This window comes from Eschrichtius robustus, chromosome 4 (assembly GCF_028021215.1).
Source record: "Eschrichtius robustus isolate mEscRob2 chromosome 4, mEscRob2.pri, whole genome shotgun sequence".
NCBI classification, from domain to species: Eukaryota; Metazoa; Chordata; class Mammalia; order Artiodactyla; family Eschrichtiidae; genus Eschrichtius; species Eschrichtius robustus.
The window spans coordinates 54657050-54681695 of record NC_090827.1 but is presented as its reverse complement, the minus strand read 5'-3'; the positions used below and the strand labels follow the sequence as shown (position 1 = coordinate 54681695).

Here is a 24646-nt window from a genome sequence, read left to right as displayed (position 1 = left end):
AAAAAAAAGGGGGGCTTCCCTGGTGGCGCAGTGGTTGAGAATCTGCCTGCCATTGCAGGGGACACGGGTTCGAGCCCTGGTCTGGGAAGATTCCACATGCCGCGGAGCAACTGGGCCCGTGAGCCACAATTACTGAGCCTGTGCGTCTGGAGCCTGTGCTCCGCAGCAAGAGAGGCCGCAATAGTGAGAGGCCCACGCACCGCGATGAGGAGTGGCCCCCGCTTGCCGCAGCTAGAGGAAGCCCTCGCACAGAAACGAAGACCCAACACAGCCATAATAAATAAATAAATAAAATTTAAAAAAAAAAGTCTGTGCAGTTACTTAATACTTGCTGATTAACATAACTGATGAAAAATATTTCTGGCATTAGCATACAAATATTCTCAGTCATTTTAGATGAAGAAAATGATCTGAAAGGTTAAACTCCCAAGTAAGTGATTAATATGTAGTAAACTGGGACTTTCCTGGTGGTCCAGTGGTTAAGACTCTGCACTCCCAATGCAGGGGGCCCAGGTTCGAACCCTGGTCAGGGAACTAGATCCCGCATGCCACAACTAAAAGATCCCACATGCCGCAACTGAAGATCCCGCATGCTGCAATGAAGATCCTGCATGCTACAACGAAGACCCGGCACAGCCAAATAAATAAATAAATATTTTATAAAAAATACAGTAAACTGAATGAATGGCGTGAATTTCAGTTCCTTAAAACCAGCACTTCTCTAAACTGAGTTCCCACTGACTCTCAGAATAGCAAAAAAGAGGGTCTGATGTATTCAGTGCCAGCATAATTCCTTATAAATATTTCCCAAATCATAATTCTAATAGTAACTATGGCTAAATGTGTGGCCAGCACAGAGAAAACATAATTTTAAAGGTCTCTGATCTAGAGAATCTATTTCAAAAAAACACAAAATAAAAATGCAACTTCAGTCATGCATTTTGCCCCTTCTAGGGAAGCTCATTACCATGTTATAACCACATATCCAGGCAGACCTGAGGAAGCCTAGGAAATACTTTTCTTGCCTACTAGATTGTTTTGCAAAGTTAGATTTAAATGTCAGGTTTGTCAAGCCTAGAGCCTTCTCCATCTTATTTATATCATTAAATAATAAAATTAGAGCTGCATTAAACATTTCAAGCTTCAGGTTGGTAGAAACTATATTAACTTCAATCAAATCAAAATTTTGCTGAACAAATGCATATATTCCAGAAGAGAAACTATTCCAGAAAGGAAACACTGGAAAGTCCACCTTTTTTTCTTTTAATTTACATATTCATATCGTGAATCCGAAGTTCTGCACTAAGTGAGAAACCAAAAACCAGGGACTTGAAAAGGAGGATCTTCAATGGCTGTGAAGTCTCCGTACCAGCCCTGGACTGTCTATATTCACACGGGAAAGAAGTATGCCTCCAACCAAGAGTCTCCAACCAAGAGCCCACCAAGGCTGTGTGGTCCCTACCGTGGCAGATGCTCCTGTTCTATAGACCCCAGACCCACTCTGCTTCCTGCCCTTCCGCAGCCTGGGTCTCAAGCCTCCACAGGTTCTGTGAGCAGCCCAGCACCTTCCAAATAGTCCTCTTCTGCTTAAATTGGTGAGAGCTAGTTTCTGCTCCTTGCAGACAAAGGCCGCTAACAGAAATACCCATGCTCACACCTGAGGACACTGAGGCTCGGAATGATTCTATAAATTGGCAAACGTTACACAATTGGTTGCTAGAACAGCAAAGAAAGGACGCCTAGGCCAGTGCTCTTCCTGCTTTCCTGAGTGGAGTCCTGTTAAGGATTCTCACTTAGAGACTTATTTCTGACTGTCAAATGAACTCGAACTAATCTGGCATGTTTCCTCAGAGGCGGTGTTCTCACTTCATCCCTTTGCCCTCATCGCCTGCCTCTCACAAAGGAGCCTGGGCACTGCACTGTGGAAGCATGCAGCGCCCCCATATCTTAGGGCTCCCTTGATCACAGACATGATTCCTCAAAGCCCCTTTCTGTGAGACCCACAAAGCAGGAAGTTTGTCTTTGGTTTTGATTTGGGCTGAATATTCATAACGTCTAGGGTAATCGGGAGGATACAGCTGAACATGATTAGAACAATCTTTTCTTTACAGATGTTCAGCCATGACTGAGAATTACGTTTCTAAATTTGTGTACTGGAAATGTCACAAATAAGTCCCACCAAGTGGCTCTTCCTGAGCAAGAATATTGCCAACCCCCTTCTCCCCTCACAACAGAGAGGGCCCAGTATCGTGGAGCAGAGGCTTTGTCGCAGGCGCATGACCAGAAATGCAGTTGACTGAGACGGCCCACTCAACAAAGGGGCGTTGTCTCAAGGGAAGAAAAAGGCCAGTCCGTTTCAGACATCTCAGTCCTTCTCTCCCCAGTATGCCTTGCACCAAATAGAAACTAATACTGTTTAGCAATTCCTGTTTAGTAAGTAGAGGTCAGAATTAAGAGGTAGTCTAGAAAACAGAGTAACAGAGCAGAAATCACAAGTGTGCTCCCTCATATATCGGAAAGCAAAGAGTTCGCTTAAAATGAAGAAATGCTGTATCCGAGAGGGGAAGATGTACTTCAAATCTCTAATAGGTAAATGATCTTCCCTAAAGTAAAGCTTCTAACAAAGTTTGATTTCTCTGCCTAGAAAATTGTTTCTCTGCAAAATGATTCACAGAAATTATGATGAGCTAAGTCTCTGAAAATCTGCTGTTCTCGGCCTGCGTAATTAACAGGTTATACTATAAAGAAACACATCAGCCCTGACCCCAAGTGGAAACAAGGTATTCCCCAAGGGGCTGTTCTTGCCTGAATTTACACTCCTGAACTTGGGGACATTCCAGGAAAGTGGTACTTTTTTTTTTTTTTCAAACAACAAAAATTTATTATCTCACAATTTCTGTACATTAGAAGTCTAGACACAGCCTAACTTGGTCCTCTGCTCAGGGTCTCACCAAGTCTCAAGGTGTCAGCTGGGGCTGTGGTCTTATCAGGAGCTGGGGTCTTCTTCAAGCTCATTCAGGTCGTTAGCAGAATTCACTTCCTTGTGGTTGTAGGACTGAGCCTGGTTTCTTGTTAGCTGTCAGCCAGAGGTCACCCTCAGCTGACCTCACCCTAGGGGAGCTGTCTCAGGTCTTAGCCATGTAAGTCTCTCACAACATACAGGCTTACTTCTTTAAAGCCAGCAGGAGAATCTCTTTCCCTTTGAATCTCAGTCCCTTCTGAATCACTCTCACCCGATTAAGTCAGGTCCATCCCAGATAAATCTCCCTTTTGACTTACTCAGAATCAACTGATCTGAGATTATATCTGCAAAATGTCTTCATCTTTGTCATGTAATGTAACTTCATCATGGGAGTGAAATTGGTCATATACACAGACCTGTCCATACTCAGGGGGAAGAGCATTATAAAGAATGTGTGCAAAAGGGGGCAATAATCTTGGGGGCATCTCAGTATTCTGCCATGTCCTTTCAGAAGGAGTTTCTATTTTCAGCACTGGTTCAGGATCAAAGTGCAGAGCTGACGGTGTATCAGTGAGTGCTGTGACTAGAGACCTTATGAGTCCATACCTACAATAACCCTGTGGCTACCATCTGCCATTATTACCCGGCAGCCAGTGGGGTAAAATTCTTGTTGGTCCAGAAAGCAATCTTTCTCTTTCCGTGGAACTACCAGAACATTTGCCTTCCTGAAAACTCAACGTAATCAACTTCTACAGAAAATCTTCCCTGTGAAAAATCAACTCTGCCTTCTTACTCTCCTCCTGCTTACTTCATTCTATCCTCCACATTAACCAGCTTTGTGATGTGGGACAAGTCACTTTGCCTCTCTGGGTCTTAGTTCCCTCATTTGTAAAATTCTCAAGAGGTTGTCTTAAGTGATCTTGAATCTCTTGCCCAGGTCTATCATTCCATTAGTCTAGGTAACTGGCCTGGGGAATCAGGTAGAAGGAAATGTGATTATCGTTTAAGGGGAGATGGTGTAATTGAAGGAATCCAAAAGGAAAAGAAGATTCAGGAAGCGTGGTGATTAAAATGATGCATTTTAAGAATAATCACAAACACAAAAATACTATCTAAACAGAAAAGCAGAACCATTTTAAAAGTCACTAAATTGAATGTTGGTACAAAGTCACTGTCCTGAGACATCATCAAAGTTCAGAATGGACAGACCCAGAGGCACACCACACGACATGGTCCCACAACCGTCCCTCTGGGTGGTGGCAGTCACTGAACTCTCCATTTCAAACATCTCCATTCATTATTCTCATTATTCTCCAGTCATCATTCTCCATTCAAACAGCTCGTCTCAAGGTGACTGTCACAGGCGTAACAGTCACCTTATGAATTGTACTTTGGACTTTTTCCAGCACTAACCTAGCTTTTAGTCCTGGCTCCCTCATTTCCCTTAGTTCTTCCACCTGTAAAATGGAGATAACCACAGCTATCTTTCTGAGGAGTTAGTACGAAAAGCAAATAAGAGCACATATTTACCAGTACTTGATACGTTGTGAAAAACGTTCTGCAAATTAGGACGTTAATTTCAGTATTGTCATCAGTAATAATAATTTAGAAGCACACCCTGATAAAGTTCTGTTGCTTCTCCTTCTGGGTCACTCAAAAGCGACCTATCTTGGATAAGTGCAACATAAAATGCACCAAGAAAGGCAAATGCCTTTTTATGCATAACAAAAATCCAAGAGACACAGAGATGTGTGCCTTCACCCTCGAGAACTCTGGACCAAAATGTGTCCTTTCAAACTTCTTGGAACCCTGAGAGGCTGGACTGAACACGACTAAGGCATTCCATCCCACTTCTCTCTCCTGATATTTTTTCGTTTCCCAACATTAACTTCACATCCCATCTCATTAAGGTCACTCAAACATTAACCGTATGTCATAATCTACTCCTCCTTCCCTTATCATAACTTTTACGAAATACACGGACATCACACCTTACTAACTAAATCAATTTCTTCAAAAGGTTTCCTCTTCACCAGAGTTAAACATGCCCATTCTCCATGTACATCCTGGGTGTACATGGCAGCACAAGTAGCATAGCTCATGATTCAACTGAACCCTAGGTTATTTCCATTTCTATTTCAGCTATTCGTTTTGGACTTCAGTTTCATGTGTTTTAATAGAAAATTCATTCACATAGTACAAAATTCAAGAGGTACCAAAGAGAATAAAAAATAAGAAATTCTCCTTCATCCCATCCCCAAGCCACTGGGCTTCCCACCCAGCTATAGCCAAGAGTAGCAGATTCTACTCACAGTGCTGTTACAGTGATATTTTAAAAATTCGATTATGCAGCAAGCATAGAGTATCCACGATGTGCACTGCTTTAGTGATTAACTAATAATAATTGTTCCCAATTATTGAGCACTTACTGTGGGCCAGGCGCTAGGTACTAGGCTAAACATTTTACATGCCTACCTCTCTTAATCGTCACGATAACCCTTTGCACTGGTTCTATTAATGTCCTAATTTAACAATGAGGAAACTGAGAATGATTAAATAATTTGTCTAAATACAGACATTAGGAAAATAGACAAAAGACTTACACAGACACTTCATAAACAAGGATATCCAAATGGCCAATACCTGGGTAAAAATGTATTTAGTCACCAGGAAAAAAAAACCACAAAGAGCTACCAATACACGGCCACCAGAACGACAGAAATGAAAAAGACAGAGAATGCAAAACCATCCAGATCCTCATTAACAGCAGAATGGGTAAATTATGGTATATTCACACAATAGGATGCCATGCAGCAAGGAGAATGAATAATCTACAGCTACATGGAATGATGTGGATGAATCTCACAAGTATGACATTGAGAGAAAGAAGCCAGACACACAAAAAAGTATATAGTATATTATTCTATTTATAAAAAGAACCAAAACAGGCAAAGCTACTCTATGTTGCTAGAAATCAGAACAGTAGTTATCCTTAGGGGAGGTGGCGTGTCAGGAAGGCGACCTGAGGGAGGCTCCTGGGGTGCTGATAATGAGCCAGGTTCTGCCTACACCGGTGTGTTCAGTTCATGAAAATTCATTAAGCCACACGGTGGATAAAATTTACATTTATATTTATGTGTATATAATACTGCAATAACCAGTTTTTAAAATTTTATGTCCTCATGAAGTTTACATTCTAGCGGACCCGAGGATATAGTATTTAACAGAAGTAGATCGCGACCAGAGGGTTGAGCAGATGCATCGTTTCTTAGCATGGGTTTTCCAGAGCCCTGGATTCTGCTCCTGTTAAGAAGGGGGATTCTGGCTACACTGCTGCCCTCTCATCCTCAGGCTTCCATCACCACTCCGCTAGAACTTAACATCCCTCCACTGATAGTTAAAGCAAGTGTTCTCAACCTGGGGCCTTCAGACCCCTCAGGAGCCCTGGGACAGAATTCAGGGTCTGTGAACTTAGATGTGCACTGCTTTAGTGGTTAACTAATAATAATTGTTCCAAATTATTGAGCACTTACCATGCGCCAGGTGCTAGGCACTAGGCTAAACATTATATACTGAATATATTATATAAATACAATTTATATTTATATACATTGATCTATATCGCTAAGTTCTACTCAACTGAAATTTAGCATTTTCCTCAACTATGAAGGTAGGCAATAAAGCACAGTAGTATTAAAAGTGCCTAAGACTTTATCACCAATTAAAACACCAGATATTTTCATATTCATTTCAACTGTTGTAGATATCTTGAAATATAATTCACACTTATCATGACTTAGAAAGCTTGGTAACTGTTAGTTCTGCCCCTAGATTTTGTAGTCCATGTGTTAATAAACAAGCATTATATATTACTGTATCACAATTTTGTATTTTTAGTATTTTGATAACTGTATTTCAGTATAATTAGTTTCCTTTGTAATCTTATGTATTCTATTTTTTGCATTTAGAAACATTATTTTGAAAAAGGATCTGTTCGCGTTCCAGATCGCCTAAGGGGTTCATAGAAGAAAAGGTATGTTCATATGCTGGCTATTTTACGTTCCCCATCACCACGACCACCTCTCCCCTGCATCCCTGCCCCGCGTGCCCTGCACTCTCCACTCTCCCCTGCCTTGCTCTGTGTCCCACAGGTGTGACCCTCTATGGACTCACCACCCAGGTTTCCTTTACTACTCCTCCTCCCCAAGTTGGAGGATATATGAATTTCCCCCTACTCCCTCCCTGCCTCACTAGGCTTCCAGGGGAGATTTAATTTCTCTGCAGCCACAGCTCCATCTCTCTCAAGGCTCCAATAGCTTTATTCCTGAGCCTTGTCCCTTCCTCCTGTCACCAGTCCCTGAGTTTTTTACCCCTTGTTGGTTCCTTAATTCACCCACACTGCTGGAAACTCCCTTCATTAAACTTTGCTCAGCTTAAGTCTTTTGAGAACAATTTCCATTTCTTGCCATCCTGATAACATTTACAGACCCTAGGCTCACGATTTGTAGACTAAAGCAAGGCTATGACCCCATTCTCATTGGGGGGCAGAGCGCAAAAGTGTGTGTGTGTGTGTCTGTCTGTCTGTCTGTCTGTCTGTCTGTACTGCATCCCTGTGTTGGGAGTGGGGAAAGATGCTCAGGGACCCTGAACAATAACATTTTCTCCACCTTCCCATTGCCCTGAAAAACTTTTAGCACAGTCTGAGATGGGAAACCAGACAAGCGATGCTGAGAAAAGGTCATGCCTGAGCTGAATATGTAATATCCAGCAGGAGTTTTCCAGGGGAAGTCGGGAGTAAGGGGGGAGACAAGATTCTTAACAGAGAATGTTAAGAGAATGTTGTGCATTTTCCAAGGCACAAGTGGAGGAGAGCTGCTGCCAGGGGTTCTCCTGCAACTGTCCCATGTTAGCAAATAAGTCCAAGCAGCACAGAGAAGCAGAAGGAAGCCATTCTTTGAAAAGGCAGAAGAACAGGGAGGGTCTGCTGAAAGGAGATCACTGCTGGAGAGAAGCACAGTTCTAAATTCCTTACACCTGCCGGATACTCTCCTAGGCATCTCTGATTTCCCAAGGCTGAACCGACAGGAAAAAAGAAACTAGATCAAGTCCTGCTTGCAAAGAAGATCATTTCTCCTAAGATATTTCGAGGCACTTGCCCTCCCCTCTGATTGCCCAGGACAACGCTGGCTGACAGCTCTCTGATATAGAAGAGTGAACGGAGGAGATTGGCCAGGCAGGGAAGGAAGAAAAGAAGGAAGCCTGCCAGGAGCTCACCTCCGTATATCAGTGTGCGTGCAAGATAAATAATCCAAGCCAACCCAGGCAGCTATCAAACCAAAGGGCATGTTGCAGGTAGCAAGATAAATCGCCATTGTCAAGGATGTCTTTGTTTGCTCCGGACAGACTCTTACTGTATCTCCCTCTCCTGACAAAGCAGCCCCAGGAACAGGTTTCTAACACGCACTGCCCTCTGGAAACGATAGTGCTTTTAGGGAGAGAAAAATGAGCTTGAGCTCCTGGGTCCAGAAGCCAGTAGACCATTGGCTGTGGGGACTACTCACTAAATACAGGTTAGAAGAAAAATCTATTGGAAACGATAGCTACATGCTGTTTTCACCAAAAGTCATTTCTGTCAATCCAGCAAATCTGAATCACCAGCGCTCCTTCAACAGGCTCATACCGTGAATCTTATCCACACTGGCCTTTCAGCGATTCCTCCTGACTCTGTCATAGGCATTACACTCACTGGCAAACGCAGCACGTCAGAAGAGCTCCATGCGGAAAAGTTTATAAGAGAAATTGGCCGTCATTTTTTAAACTTTAAACATAGAAATTGTTTTAGTATCATTCTAGAAATGTCAGAAATAGGCAAATTCTTTATTTCTGGGTAGTAATTACAACTATCTGTTAGAACTTTGCAAATATGTCCATCAAGCTTTTGTCTAGGTAATTTGGGGGAAGGAAACCTCAAATTGTCTCTGAAACCGACTCTGCTCACCACCATTTCAGACACTTTAAAATTATTTGGGTAGTGGTTGCCAGGGGCTGGGGGAGGAAGAAATGGAGAGTTGCTGTGCAATGGGTATAAAGTTTCAGTCATGCAAGATGAATAAGTTTTAGAAATTTGCTGTCCAACGATGTACCTACAATTAACAGTACTGTACTGTACACATAAAAATGTGTTAAGAGGGGTGGATCTCATGTTAAGCGTTCTTACCATGATACAATAAAAAAAAAAAATCATTCGGAGATTCTGATTGTTCCTGAAGCAATGTAGAGCAGAAGGGACAGTCCAGACCTGGATTTCGGCACACAGGAGCACGCTTCGGCAGGAATCACTTTCTGGGAATGAACAAAGAGTCTGGCTGAATACGCAAAACGCTGAGCTAGAATTTCCCCCGTTTATATAGCCAGTCTCCTCTCTCTCTCTACTTATTCCTCCTTTTCACACAAACAAGAGCAAAAGTCAGAAAAGGTTAAGAAGAGCCTTTTCCTCTTTAAATGCAACAGGAAGTAGGTTACTGTATTATCACAAAGTATCAAAAAAAAACAAAAAACAAAAAAAAAACAAAGTATCTATTTGTTTTGGTAGAGGAAACCTCCTTACCCTGTATAAAGATAGCCTCTAGGAGTCCAGGTATAACTATGCCTTTCCTGCCTTGAAAGACCAAGTCTCTGATCATCTATTTTGCTCATCCACAAGAGTTAGCATGGTGATGGGATTAAGAAAATGGGCCCTGGAGCCGGGCTGCTCGGATTTGGATCCTGGCTCTACCTACCACCTACTACATGACCTTGGGTAAGTTATTTAACTTCTTTGTGCCTTGGTTTCCCATCTGTAAAATGGGAATAATAGTTTTGCTACGAGGATGAATTTATAAAGCACATAAAAGAATACCCAACTCATATTAAGTGCTAATAAGTATTTGTCGAATAAACAAATAAAAAATAGCTCTAGCTCCCCCTTTTCCCATGTCCAGCTCTATTCTTGTGTTGCCAGCCTCTCTCATTCTGGAGTGTTTCTCTGTGGTTGGCTGTGCCCATCTTTGCCACTTTCTGTCCTCTCTGATGATGAGAACTCTGGGGGATACAGATCCTCAAACAAACATTTCTTTACTTCGGGACTAATGCCTACTCGTCCTTCAAGTCTCCTCTTACATAACTCTACCTCCTGAAGTCTTCTCTGAGGAATTAAGTCTCCCTCTTACATGCCCCATAGCTCAATGTTTTTTCTCCACTCATTCATTGATTGAATCAAGAGAAAATTATCATGTAAGGCCCTGTGCTGGGTATTGGGAGCTTACATTCTAGAGAGAAACACATAGCAGGCCTGGAAAACTTTTTGATGAATGGATGAATATACAAATGACTCACTTATGTATCTGACCCTTACCACTTTCTCCCCACGGGAACAGACAAGAAACTGTCCAGATTACTCAGTAATTCTCTGACATCAGCCTATGACAAAGGGATTGGAGGGGGTTAGCCCCATCCCTCTCAGGACCCAGCTGACAGGGAGTCCCCTTCAAACTGCTGCATTTCTGCAGCCAATGCAACCGTGCAGCACACAGCAGCAGCCTTGACTGTTGCTGGACCCGTTCGGGGCTCTTCAGGATTCATGCAAGTGGACTGTTAGGAAGACTGAGACACTGGGAGTTACAGTGGATGGAGCCGTGCCCAGAGAAGAGGAAGGGCAAGAGAGAAATTAAAACCAGGCCAAAAGTCAAACTAAACTAAGTTTTGCAAAACTAAAGTTTCACTCTGTAAAGAAACATTCTCCTGTATACTCTTTTGCTATAATCACCTGAACAACTGGGCAAATTTTCATTCATTACCTAAAACACACACATGGGCACTGTGGTACTCTGAGTCTTCCTCATAGACAGCAGAGCTACCAGCTCTGAATTTACCTTCATCTTAAAATGATCCTTTTCAAGTTACTCAGCATAAACCCTAAAGATTACTCATATAGCCATCATCCAATTCTTTAATGAGATACAGGATATAGACAGTGAATTTATAGACTTGAGAAATTGCAAGACAAGAAATTTCACATGTAAAAGAAACAACTTTTTTAAGAATTAAAATTCTTTGTAAAGCAAGGAGAATGAAAGCAGATCCTGAAGACTACAGCAAAGGAACTGAGGTTGCCATTATGCCAAAGCCAGAATTTGGGGAAAGCATGGTAATCAGCAGAGACGGACAAATGCAGGTCAGGGGAGAGTGACAGACTGGTACTATGGAGAAAGCATTGGGTTTTAAGTCAGAAAACACGGATTTGAGTCCTGATTTGCCTTTTATCAGCTGAATGACTTTGAGAATCACTTATTCTCTCTAGCCTCAGTTTCCACATACATCAAATGGCAATAATCTTTGTTTCTGCTTTAGGTAGCTCATGGGCTTGACGCTAGCTAAGATCAAGTCGGTAATCGGTATGTAAACTCCCAGCAGAGGGCCTGATGTACAATGAGGCTCAATAAATATTCTTTTTTCTTACATTTTTTAATTAGAACAAAATAAATCTCTAACCCAAATGATCAGCGTATATGTTTCAAACTTGGCTCATGTTGAAATATATCAGTCATAAGTTTACCATGACTTTTTAAAAGAATAATGATGATGATAGCTAACACTTATTGAACGTTTTTAATGCATATGCCAGGCACTATGCTAAGAGCTTTACACACACTCATTTATTCCTCACATTATTCCTGATGTAAGTTTATCATTACAGAGGGGGAAATCGGCACAGGGAGATTAGGCCACATCCCTAATTACAGTAAATAAGTGATGAAGCATTTGTTAAAATTTACTTAAAAAGCAAAGTGGAAAATTTGATTGAGAGGGGAAAGATATGAAAAAAATATGCAAATAAATTTGAGGACATATATCCATTATATCTCTCATCATATTTCCTACCAAACAGAAGAATGCGTCTCTCAGGGCTCTCTCTCCCCGTTCCATTCCTGCTAGCTTAAGGCTTCTCCTACTGCCAAAGGGTCCTGACTTCCGGATGCCAGCCTTGCCAGTGCTTGGCAGGTCAGCCAGAACCCTGAGAAAGATGCTCAATCTTTACTTTGCCTTTTAGATCATAAAGAGATTTCTCAAAAACAATATATATTTATGAAGAAGACATTGTGCCTGTGACTCAAGTTAACAAATTTTTTGTTTGTTTTTCAATTTTCAGAGAATGAGTTAGTGCTCTAATACCACACAGTGGTTAAAAGCATACGCCATGAGATCTGGAGCCAGGAGTGCCTGCCTGCCTTCCAGGGCTGGCTCCTCTACTTTTTTTTTTTTTTTTTAATTTTTTTAACATCTTTATTGAAGTATAATTGCCTTACAATGGTGTGTTAGTTTCTGCTTTAAAACAAAGTGAATCAGTTATACATATACATATGTTCCCATATCTCTTCCCTCTTGCATTTCCCTCCCTCCCACCCTCCCTATCCCACCCCTCTAGGTGGTCACAAAGCACCGAGCTGATCTCCCTGTGCTATGCGGCTGCTTCCCACTAGCTATCTATTTTACATTTGGTAGTGTATATATGTCCATGACACTCTCTCACCCTGTCACATCTCACCCCTCCCCCTCCCCATATCCTCAAGTCCATTCTTTAGTAGGTCTGTGTCTTTATTCCCATCTTGCCACTAGGTTCTTCATGACCTTTTTTTTTTTTTTTTTCCTTAGATTCCATGTATATGTGTTAGCATACTGTATTTGTTTTTCTCTTTCTGACTTACTTCACTCTGTATGACAGACTCTAACTCCATCCACCTCATTACAAATACCTCCATTTCATTTCTCAAACTCTTAGAGGAAAACATAGGCAGAACACTCTATGACATAAATCGCAGCAAGATCCTTTTTGACCCAGCTCCTAGAGAAATGGAAATAAAAACACAAATAAACAAATGGGACCTAATGAAACTTAAAAGCTTTTGCACAGCAAAGGAAACCATAAACAAGATGAAAAGACAACCCTCAGAATGGGAGAAAATATTTGCAAATGAAGCAACTGACAAAGGATTAATCTCCAAGATTTACAAGCAGCTCATGCAGCTCAATAAGAAAAAAACAAACAACCCAATCCAAAAAGTCGGCAGAAGACCTAAATAGACATTTCTCCAAAGAAGATATACAGATGGCCAACAGACACATGAAAGAATGCTCAACATCCTTAATCATTAGAGAAATGCAAATCAAAACTACAATGAGGTATCATCTCACACCGGTCAGAATGGCCATCATCAAAAAATCTAGAAACAATAAATGCTGGAGAGGGTGTGGAGGAAAGGGAACACTCTTGCACTGTTGGTGGGAATGTAAATTGATACAGCCACTATGGAGAACAGTATGGAGGTTCCTTAAAAAACTACAAATAGAACTACCATACGACCCAGCAATCCCACTACTGGGCATATACCCTGAGAAAACCATAATTCAAAAAGAGTCATGTACCAAAATGTTCATTGCAGCTCTATTTACAATAGCCAGGACATGGAAGCAACCAAAGTGTCCATCATCGGATGAATGGATAAAGAAGATGTGGCACATATATACAATGGAATATTACTCAGCCATAAAAAGAAATGAAATGGAGCTCCTCTACTTTTGAGCTATGTGAGGTTGGTGGACAGCTCACTTCCACCAATTGGAATGTTGAATGAAAGAGATAGCCATGAAATGTAGCCTGGAAAGAGCAAGCAGTGGAGATCAGAGTGCTGACAAGTCCAGGAGGAAAATCCAGAGCATAGCCATCTCAGTGAGAGCATAGCCACCTCAGTGAGATCAAAGGGCCAGTACGTGAGATTTAAGAGCAACGCAAAGAGAGTGGGTAAGAGCGACAAGTGCAGTGTCTGGGCCTCAGAGATGGACCAGTCCTTGCTGACGCCTGTGCCCACGGAAGAACCATGGAAATAAGATGCACTTCTCACAGTCCGGGAATGTCTTCACTGCTGTACCAGAGCACGGAGAAGACAAGGGCACATTAACGTGGATACAGTATGCTCAGAGATGATTTCTACTGAGACATGATCTGTAGAAGGCTTAGAAATTAGTGAATATGAATTTGGACACACTGCAGAGATCGCCCCTTGAGGTCGGGTTTCTTTGTGATTTGGGGAATAATCATTGAACCATGGCAAGTTGACAGCAAGAGCCAACGAGCCTTAGACATAATGGCACAAACCTGTCCTCCATGACCCAAAGCCATAACATTTTTCCAAACTCTTGGAGCAGGAGCCATCAGCGTAAGAGGTCCCCCCAGCAGGAGTCCCTCACTCAGTCTGCTCAATCTGACTTTCCCACACACCCTGCCAAGAACACCTCCCACCCGCCTCTCTAAAACTCCGATCATGTCACCTTTCCTCCCAGCACCTCTGAGGAAGAAACACTTGCAGTAATCAGGAAATGAACAGAGAACTTCATCAAGGTCAAGCACATGGCTAAACTGTACAGGATGCCCTATATGTGACAGAACACAAACAAAAAGCAAATGGAAATTAGCCTTGGCGTATTATACTCACAATTCAGTGCAAAGTACAGCCCTGTGAGTCTTCTGGCTCTGTCTAGAAAGAGAACTTTATTAAACATATCTTTGTTGTTATCCAGGGCACCTGCCACAAAGATACTACAAAATACAAAATAACAGCTTATTCCCGGGTTCATAAAAGCAGAAGAACAATTAAAGCTATCTATGCCTCTGGGGACATCCCATTTTACATCAACAAATGTTGTGTCATCTGTAACCTTGCCAATTTCCATTCAAGAACTTCCAATTATTCATATTGCTAGGGGGTGAATTCTGGTTTTCTTGCTGATAATTCCATTACCTCTTCTCCATCCCCCTCCCCCAAAAAAACAGATTATAGGCTTTTCTTGGGGAAAAAAATTATAAACAAACTGCAAGTTCAACCTTCCAGTGCTACAAAGCTGGGTGCTATTTTCTGATGTCCCAAATGGCCTCTTAAAACCACATGAAATAAACCTATTTCATTTTCACATACATCATTGTGTCCCTGTGGGTTGTAGAAAAGCATTTTCAGTCACTCACTAACTGTTCTACGTGGATGCGAAGTTTTCCTTATTGTCCTACTCCCGGGGCATCTCAGATTTGTACAGGGGGAAGGTAGGAAGAACTCGTGGGGGAGCACGGGGGGCACAAAGGAAGTTAGGAAGGAGGGCCTGGTCTGCTAATCCCAGTGATGGCCATGGCAGTGGAAGAGTCTGCCCCTGACTGGAGCCCAAAGGTTACAGAGCGGCAGCTACGTGGGCCTGGGAATCAGACAGATTATAGAACTCACTTCCAGGCTGCTGATGGTGATGAGCATAAATTAACATTTCGGGCTTCCCTGGTGGCGCAGTGGTTGAGAGTCTGCCTGCCAATGCAGGGGACATGGGTTTGAGCCCTGGTCTGGGAAGATCCCACATGCCGCGGAGCAACTGGGCCCGTGAGCCACAACCACTGAGCCTGCGCGTCTGGAGCCTGTGCTCCGCAACAAGAGAGGCCGCGACAGTGAGAGGCCCGCACACCGCGATGAAGAGTGGCCCCCACTTGCCGCAACTAGAGGAAGCCCTCGCACAGAAACGAAGACCCAACACAGCCATAAATAAATAAATAAATACATAAACCCAAAGTTAAAAAAAAAAAAAAAAAAGAAAGAAATTAACATTTCATTCCCCCCAGTCACTGCAGTGGCTGGAAGACATGATTGATCTAACGTTTGGCCTCCCTACAGGGGATGTGCTCACGCTTTCTCCCAGCACTCTCCACTTCCTTATGCGCTCAGCTTTTCATCACCAGACAAATATGTGGGCTTGAGCCTCAGGACCATCAAGCAGCAGGCAACCTGCTGGGGTAGTTACATCTCCACACCCTGTCTGTGCAGCAACACTTAACTGAACAGCAAAAGCTAGTGATCTGGACTTCCCTGGTGGCGCACTGGTTAAGAATCCGCCTGCCAGTGCAGGGGACATGGGCTCGAGCCCTGGTCCGGGAAGATCCCACATGCCACAGAGTAACTAAGCCCGTGCGCCACAACTACTGAGCCCACGCACCACAACTACCGAAGCCCGCGCACCTACAGCCTGTGCTCCGCAACAAGAGAAGCCACCGCAATGAGAAGCCCGCACACCGCAATGAAGAGTAGCCCCCGCTCGGCGCAACTAGAGAAAGCCCGCACGCAGCAACAAAGACCCAACGCAGCCAAAAATAAATAAATGAATAAATAAATTTATAAAAAAAAAAAAAAAAAGCAGTGATCCTGTAGGCAGTGGGCTCAACAGCATCAGGACCCATAGCAGGTCCCCTTTCAGGTTACAAGCCTTCCCCATCCTTCAGGGCTCTGTTAACACTTTTCTGTGTAAAAATGCACACATCTGAGCAAAGTGGACTGGGTTTGCAGGCATGGCTAAACGTAAAGGAATTTGTGTGGTTCATTCCCCTTAAAGTAATTGTTAGCATTTGGTCTGTTTCTTTTCATAACATCACCCTTTAACCAACAAATGTTTCCAAGAGCTTTTTCTATTATCAGTCATCTGGTTTACTGGCTTGTCTGAGAGTTGAGCCCACAAGGTGCCTGATGGAGAAGGAAGTGGGGCTGCCAGAAGACTGGGGTGGGGACTTTTCTCTGAGGCACCAGAGGGGCCCCTTTTACTGCTTTGCACAAAGACTTCCCTGATGCCAGCAGCAACCTGAGTAACACCAGCCACTGCTGTAAAATCTATGCCACGTCCTCTAGAGGTCATATGAGGGCTCTGTAGTGTGGGCACAGCTCAGACCCAGTACATGTTAGCTGGCCATTGAGTGAATTCTGTATATGTTCAATGCAAACTGTTTTCCTTTCTTCGAAGAGTAGGTGAAGGACAGGAAGGCTTGAAATAACACTTGCTGTGTTTTTGGCTTATCAGAAAGGATGGATCCGTTACTGAGAGACTGAAGAATTTGGAAGCAAAGGTTGTATTTTCATCTTTTCTGAGGACTGAGACTTGGAAAGAGAATGATATGGGAGGTACTAAAGAAAATGAGTTTTTCTAGACTAAGGTTTACAATATAGATAAATATGCTTCATGATTGGCTAGACTAAGCTTATCCATTTAGCAATTATATATTAAGCCCTTGTTACGTCTCAGGCACTGAAGGAACGTATTTCAGGAAAACGGTGAAGAATGCGTTTGCCTGTAGCCACCACTTAAGACGGGTGCAAGCCAAGCAGAAGGAGTGACCTTGTCTGGGAGAGAGTGGATTAGCTTAACGAACTGGGGGTGGGAGCACCTAGAGGGTTGAGGGAGAGGCAATGACAACTGTGTTCAAATGTGTGAAGAGCTATTATAAGCAATTAGATTAGTTCTGTCCAGCCCTTAACTGTTAGACTCATGGATAAAAGGGCTGAGCAGGCAGAGTTTGGGTCTCACTGGAAATAAGAACCTTCAAACCATTATTACTGAAGCCTTGAGTACTAATGATTTTTTCATCACAGAAGATATTCAAGCAGGAGTTGAACAACTACTTGTCCTGGATGCTAAAGTGGGAATTCAAGCAGCACAACAGAATGAATGAATGAATGAATGAATGAATGAATTTAAAGTGCTTTCTGATCCTTAGATTCCATGAGATTCTTAAGGAAGAGAGCCTTATGCTTTTCATGTCAGTTCTGGGGCACCAACTCCTTCCCTGTCTTCTATTAGACTTGTTAAATTTGAATAACACACATGTTGTAATAAGATCATAAAACGTGTTTTATTTTTGTTGCACCCTAACATTTATGAATTGATTTGATTCATACCTTCTGTTTATCTCATTTTGTAAATAAGAAAACAGAGAACATTTGAGTTAAATACAACAGCAATCAAGAAAGGGTTCACTGTGGAATACTACTCAGTCATAAAAAAGAAGGAAATAATGCCATTTGCAGCAACATGGATGGACCTAGAGATTATCATACTAAGTGAAGTAAGTCAGAAAGAGAGAGACAAGTACCATACGCTATCACTTATATGTGGAATCTAAAATATGACACGTATGAACCTATCTATGAAACAGAAACAGAATCACAGACATAGAGAACAGACTGGTGGTTGCCAAGGGGGAGGGGGTTGGGGGAGGGATGCAGTGGGAGGATGGGGTTAGCAGATGTAAGCTTTTATGTATAGAATGGATGAACAACAAGGTCCTACTGTAGAGCACAGAGAACTACATTCAATATCCTATGATAAACCATAATGGAAAAGAATATAAAAAAGAATGTATATATATATATATATATATATATATATGTATAACTGAATCACTTTGCTGTACAGCAGTAATTAACACAACACTATAAATCAACTATAGTTCAATTAAAAAAAAGAAAGGGTTCATTGTACTAATGTTCTGTTTCTTGAGCTGGATGGTGAATATAGAAACTTATTCCACCTATCTGTCTGTCTGTCTGTCTGTCTATCTACCTTCCTATTTGTCTAACTGGAATGCTGCAACTGAATTATTAAGACAGAAAAATAGCTAACATTAGAATGCCTACACTCTTTCTACTTTACAGCCTATAACTTAAACTATCCCTATGTAAGATTAATAAAATATACCCTTAAGGTAAAGATTTTTTTATTTGGCTTCCAGATATTTGACCTCATAAAAACTTCACAATTACTACTCAAATTGCATTGCCTCTCTCTTGGCTTTGTGATTATATCAACTTCTCCCTTGAATTCCCCAAGCCACTCAGAATATCACAAAATGAAAACAAACAACTGTCAAATCTCAAATATAATCAAACGTACCATCCTTCTCAGGATGTCCTCTTTTTGTCTTTCTCTCCCCCTCACATGGCCTACCCAACCCCCTTCAATATGCGCACGCACACACACACACATACACACACACATACACGTACCTGCACACATGCACACACATACTCCTCTGAAAAATTCATTGCCTGATTCCTGGCGGCTCTGAACACCGGCAACTTGCACAGCATCGGAAAATCCATATATATTCTAGCAGGCTGTGAAAAAGAATTTCCCCTGGAATTTGATGAGATGACCACCCAGAATCAGAATAACGCTTATTCAAGACATTTAAAACAGACTGGACAAAGCACTAGAGATTATGATGTCAAGATCAATTCTCCCCTAGCAAAGAGATAGACTAGGTGATTTAATGTACTTTTCCCATTGTTAATTTCTATGATCTTGAGATTAATTTGAATGCAAACTGAATCCATTTGAATAATAGCTCAAGAAAAGAACTTGGTTGCTAATTTAATAGGTGCCAGGGCGTGAAAATTTATTGTCATGATTATAGTAACTGAAACTAAGCTTGTAAAAATATTTTTGCAGAATATTAAACAGTTCTGTAGTGACTAGGGCCACACACATATACATACAACATAGCAGGCTCTCTTTTATCATGAGTTTGTATTCTTCTTTAAGTGAAAAAGATGTACCAAGATGCTGTTGGGTTAGAATTGCCTTAGTATGTCTCACTCTGATTTGTCATGGTTGCCTAAGAGATATGAGAGACAGCTCCTAAATAAGAAGATCACTTAGGACTGAAAGATGGCTGAAAGCTAGAACAAATACTCAAAACTGTAATTTTAAAGGAAGAACATGGCAGAGATGGGGGTGTGGTAGGGAGACATCCTCAGCATTTGCATTTTGGGATTCACATTTGCTTCTTTCAGCAGCATCCGTAGATCAAAGACACATCTTGCCCTTGTCTTTCTACTGTGAATTCCCTAATGGTTTGTATAAAATGCTCTAACTATAAGCATATAGGTAAATGTCTGCATTTGCACATACATTAAGGTACATGTTGCCTGAGAGATAAAAGAATAAATGACAAATACTTCCATATCCAATTAATAAAGAGAACAAAAAATGTATCACAATGACTTTGTATTTTGTTTGTTGATTTGGTTTTTGGATAAAGGAAAAGTCAGAAAAGAATCAAAACAGATGAGAAGGGGTTCATCTCCTAATTGCCAAAAACCAATCAAAAGTTTAGTAATAACACCCACATTTTATTGGACATCCACTACATGCACAGTTTGTATCATTCTCTTAAATCCTTATAAAAATTGTGCATGCAGGCATTGTTATCCTCATTTTAGAGACAAAAAAACCAAGAATCAGAGAGGTTGGGCTTCCCTGGTGGCGCAGTGGTTGAGAATCTGCCTGCTAATGCAGGGGACGCGGGTTCGAGCCCTGGTCTGGGAAGATCCCACATGCCGCGGAGCAACTGGGCCCGTGAGCCACAACCACTGAGCCTGCGCGTCTGGAGCCTGTGCTCCGCAACAAGAGAGGCCGCGATAGTGAGAGGCCTGCACACCGCGATGAAGAGTGGCCCCCGCTCGCCACAACGAGAGAAAGCCCTCGCACAGAAACGAAGGCCCAACGCAGCCAAAAATAAATAAATAAATTTAAAAAAAAAAAAAAGAAAGAAAAGAAAAGAAACAGCAGCTTAGGAAGTTTGAAAGATTAAGCAAATGTTTAAAAAAAAAGAATCAGAGAGGTTAATTACCTTGCCCAAATAAGTAAATGGCAAAGTAAAACTACCAACTAAGACCAAAGCCCCTGTTATTTCACCTGCATGTCTCAGTACCCACCATGGATACCTAAAGGGAGATGGTCCAGATTGAGGAATGGTGACTGGGCCTGTCTTTTAGGGTTATTTTTAATTTAGACACAAGTATCCTCTCAAATAATTTTGCCACACCTGACAGCCCTAACAGAAAGCGTAATAAAATCTTGATTTTGCAAAACAGAGAACTGATACTGGTTTAATTTAAATCTTCAGACGTTGACTGTATTTTAACATATACTCTCGTGGATTTGACTCAAAGATGCAAGTAAGCACTATGGGAATTTCAGACAACGCAAAAGATACACTGAGGTTAAGAGGGGGTGTGGAGGACATATCCTGGGACTCGTGAAGTCCCAGCTTAGAGAGGCGGTAAGAATTCTATACTGTTTCCTTTCATGACTTTTGTAGTTTTCAGCCCAGACACTTCCTTACATAGAAGGTTAGTGTGGAGAGCGTCCATTGGGTGGATTCTGTCCAATCACTTATAACATATTTAGATCTGGACTTTACTTCTTCCTGTTGTTACCTGCTCATTCAATGACTTCATAAGATAGTGGTGCAAGGACAATCAGGATTTGGTCTCAGAGACACAATCCCCAGAAATAGGTTTCTTCTAATGCAGATGTCGCATGTACCAGGATACAGCAATCATTTAACAAATATTTACCGAGTGCCTAAAGCAAGTAGGACACTGAGGAGAATACAAAGAAGCATTCCTTCAAGTGCTTAAAATCCAGCTGGGGGTTTCAAAAGACACGTAATGAGTGTAGGTGGCAAGTGATGGCTCTGGCCTGGCACGAGGCTCTGCAGCTTGGCCTGGATCCAGCCCAGGAATAAATCTGCTCTTAGGCAGAAGGGATTACAGAAGCTGCCTGTGAAATCAGATCAGGTCTGTAAAGGACCAGACAGTCCCTGGCACACAGCAGGCACCCAGTGAAGATGGTTTTTTTCTCTCTCTCCTTTCTCTCCCATTACTCCAGGGAATAGCACCAAGCTCTCCTTGCAGTCAACCAGCTTCAGTGTTGCTCCCCGGTCCTGATAACAGGACTTTTCTTTCTTCTTGAGCCCTTGGCTCCACTAGTTCAAGAACTCTGTCCTGTTCCCCAGCTTGGTTACCTGCCCACATCCCAGACCCTTGAGAATTGAGGGCTCCATGCCTTGCTTTTGCTTGTCACTCTCCAAAGGACTGGCATTCCAAGCCACTTAGTGACAGGAGGCTGCTCCAAAAATGCCTATGGCCTGTTTGCCTGCTGCTTCAGATATTGCCTGCTCTGTAGTTTCTTATGCCCCACAAGGGTCATCCAATGAGACCACAAATATCGATTCATTCCAGTGTACTGGCTGCCTGAAACACTTCGTTGGAAAGAAGTCCAAGGCCTTGCCTAGGTTCCAGAAAATAGGACGTCATGATCAACTAGTGATAGCTGTTCTTGGCATGGAAGGGTAGGGCTGGTGGGTACAAGGGCTGTAGCCTTCCTAACCCTGTTTCACAAACGATTATCTTCTCATTACCCTCCTCACTCGGTACCATGTTTAACCTACCACACTTACCTACTTCCCAGCACTTGAAGTTGGACCTGTCCCTCTGACCCTGCTTCAAAGACTCAGAATTGATACAGATCCAAATCCAAGTCTCCTCCCTGGCTTCACTATCCTATTGTCGAAGAAATCCTAAACTTAGCACAATAAAAAGTATATAGTTCAGATTGGACAGGCCAGGGTGAGAACAGGAATAAAACAGTACAGGCTAGAGGAAATATATTCAAAGATGTGGCATCTACAAAGTGCAGAATGATTCCAAGAATAAGCAGACCACCATGATTGATAGTAACCCATTCATTCACATCTGTCTTTAAAATAACATACATCATAATCTGAACCCTGTTCTCTAGGACACGAGTATCAACAAAATCATTAACTCATATCCAAATCCTCCCAAAGAACTTGACATAAGGTTTTTTATCATTGAGTTGTTAGAGAGCCTAACTAGGGAAATTAATTTGCTATCTACCTTGAACAATGTACAAATTCAGATGGGTTTGCAATCCTAATTTTCAAGTGGCCTTTCATAAACTTGTTTTTCATCGCCCTTGGCTAATTAAGAACCCTAGCTTCCACGAATATTTTATTTTTCAGGTTGGTTAGGAAGGTTTATCGTCTATTCCCTTTATTTGTCTTTTTCTCCTTAATGGGACAAGCCATCAGTTTGTCTGAACTGGCACACAAAATTACCAAGAAAAAAACAGACTTAATGGTGGTCAGAGTTTCAAGTTGCTATGCATTTATTTGGTCTGCAAATTGTGAGCAATATTTACCACAAAAAAAATGAGAAACAAGGAACCACATCGAGGTTTCTGGGGATTTATTTTCTGCATTTTTCTAGTATTTCTTTTACTACATACTTTAAGGAGACCAAGTTTACATGCCAGAAAAGTAGATACCTATCCCTTTAGAAAGTTCTACAATTTTATCCATTACAATGGCTGCAAATGTATTTCTACCAAACCAGACTGTCTCCATTCATGTCTATTTACAACAGTGCACTCTGCTCTTCTTTGTTTGCACCACTGAGAAAGGAAAGTTGTCACTTTTCTCTGTAGTCTAGGAGACATTCTTTGGAAGGGAGGAGTACGGATGCCCAGTGATCAGAAAGAACATTCAAAATACTTGAACACCTTGGGACAAGAGGTATTCCCCTCACAACTCCTATTTGTTTACAGCATGGTATTGTATCATCGTTAGTTTAAACTACAATCTAACTACAGTTGCCCTAATTAGAAATTCATACTCCAGGGGTAGTCAGTCACCATTGAATCAGAGGCAACTTCTACAAGCCTTCAGCTATTCTTATCGCTGATCGACACCAGAGGTTTTGACGACTGGCTTAACAAGTATTGAAAAGGGTTTTCATTGGTGAAATTAATGGCTTGTTAATTAGCAAAACAGGTGCTAGAAATGGGTTACCATTGGTGAAATTAGAATTATTCAGAACAGATGATTTGGGACACTCACCTAGGTACACATGAAAACAGTATAGTAATATAATAAGTCCTGTAGTTGCTGCCTAATCTCTAAACATCCTGTGCCCAGCCAGTGGGTCAGAGGACTTTTGGTTTCCCCACAGTTCACTGGATCCTGACACTGCAATAGTGCCACACTTGCCTCAGGTGAACCTTTCTTGCAAAAGGTAAGATAGGTAAACCTTTCAGGTGACAAAAAAGGATAGAACTGGAGCTTCATCTACCTGCAGAACAATTTGTACGACTGTGCTTGCTAATAAACACCTTCATGTGGGGAAAAATTCAGTATAATTCATTATAACCTGGCATCAAGAGTCTGTGTGTGTTGGAGGGGAGAGGTGGCTAATCATCATGTCCTTCTAACTAGCAGGGGCTACTGATATCTACCCCAAAGCATATCCAAGTTGGCTTAGGCCTGTTCACAAAAGGAACCCACCCTCCAAACATACCTGGACACACTGCTTCTTGCCAGACAATTCTATAATCGATATTCTAGCAAACCTACCTTTATGCTAATGGATTGATTTAAAGGATAAAACCAATATTGAGATAAGAAAACACAAATAAGACTGAGCCCCTGAGGGACAGAACAGATTGTGTAGTTAGACAATCACACTAAGCAATGATTTTATCTGCCATATCGTGACTACTTATTCTACAGCCAAACTGCATTTGAGCAAATTCTAGAATTATATTTGTTCCATGTGAAAAAGGAAAATCAAATTAAATGTTACCAGAACCAAAGTGAGCGAGCCAGTTCTACTCAGGGGGTTGGAGGGTAGGGGATGCGGGGATACGTGGGTGCATGTTTCATACCAGTGGGGATCTATTTTGCACTGTTTCTTCTCTATTAAAGATGACTAGAGAAGCAAGAAAGGTCAGAGTATACTAATGGGTCTTTAGTTTGCAGAGAGAGGCCTGGAGCTGACTTTGAAGGGGGTAGGTAGAGAAAACCACACAATGAAATAGGAGAACTTTTAAGAGTAGCTGAGCCAGTAAAGAAAAATTGAGAAACAGAAAACCAAGAAAATGGAAGAAAACTAGAGCTCAGGCAAGAGTGGGACAGCACATGTGAAACAG

At 41.9% G+C, this 24646-nt stretch overlaps 1 non-coding gene across 1 annotated transcript; it reads left to right on the top strand.

The window, feature by feature from the left end:
• Positions 1 to 461: 461 nt before the first annotated feature.
• Positions 462 to 534, top strand: TRNAG-CCC (transfer RNA glycine (anticodon CCC)). Its single transcript has one exon. It is a non-coding gene; the product is annotated as a tRNA-Gly (tRNA).
• Positions 535 to 24646: the final 24112 nt, after the last annotated feature.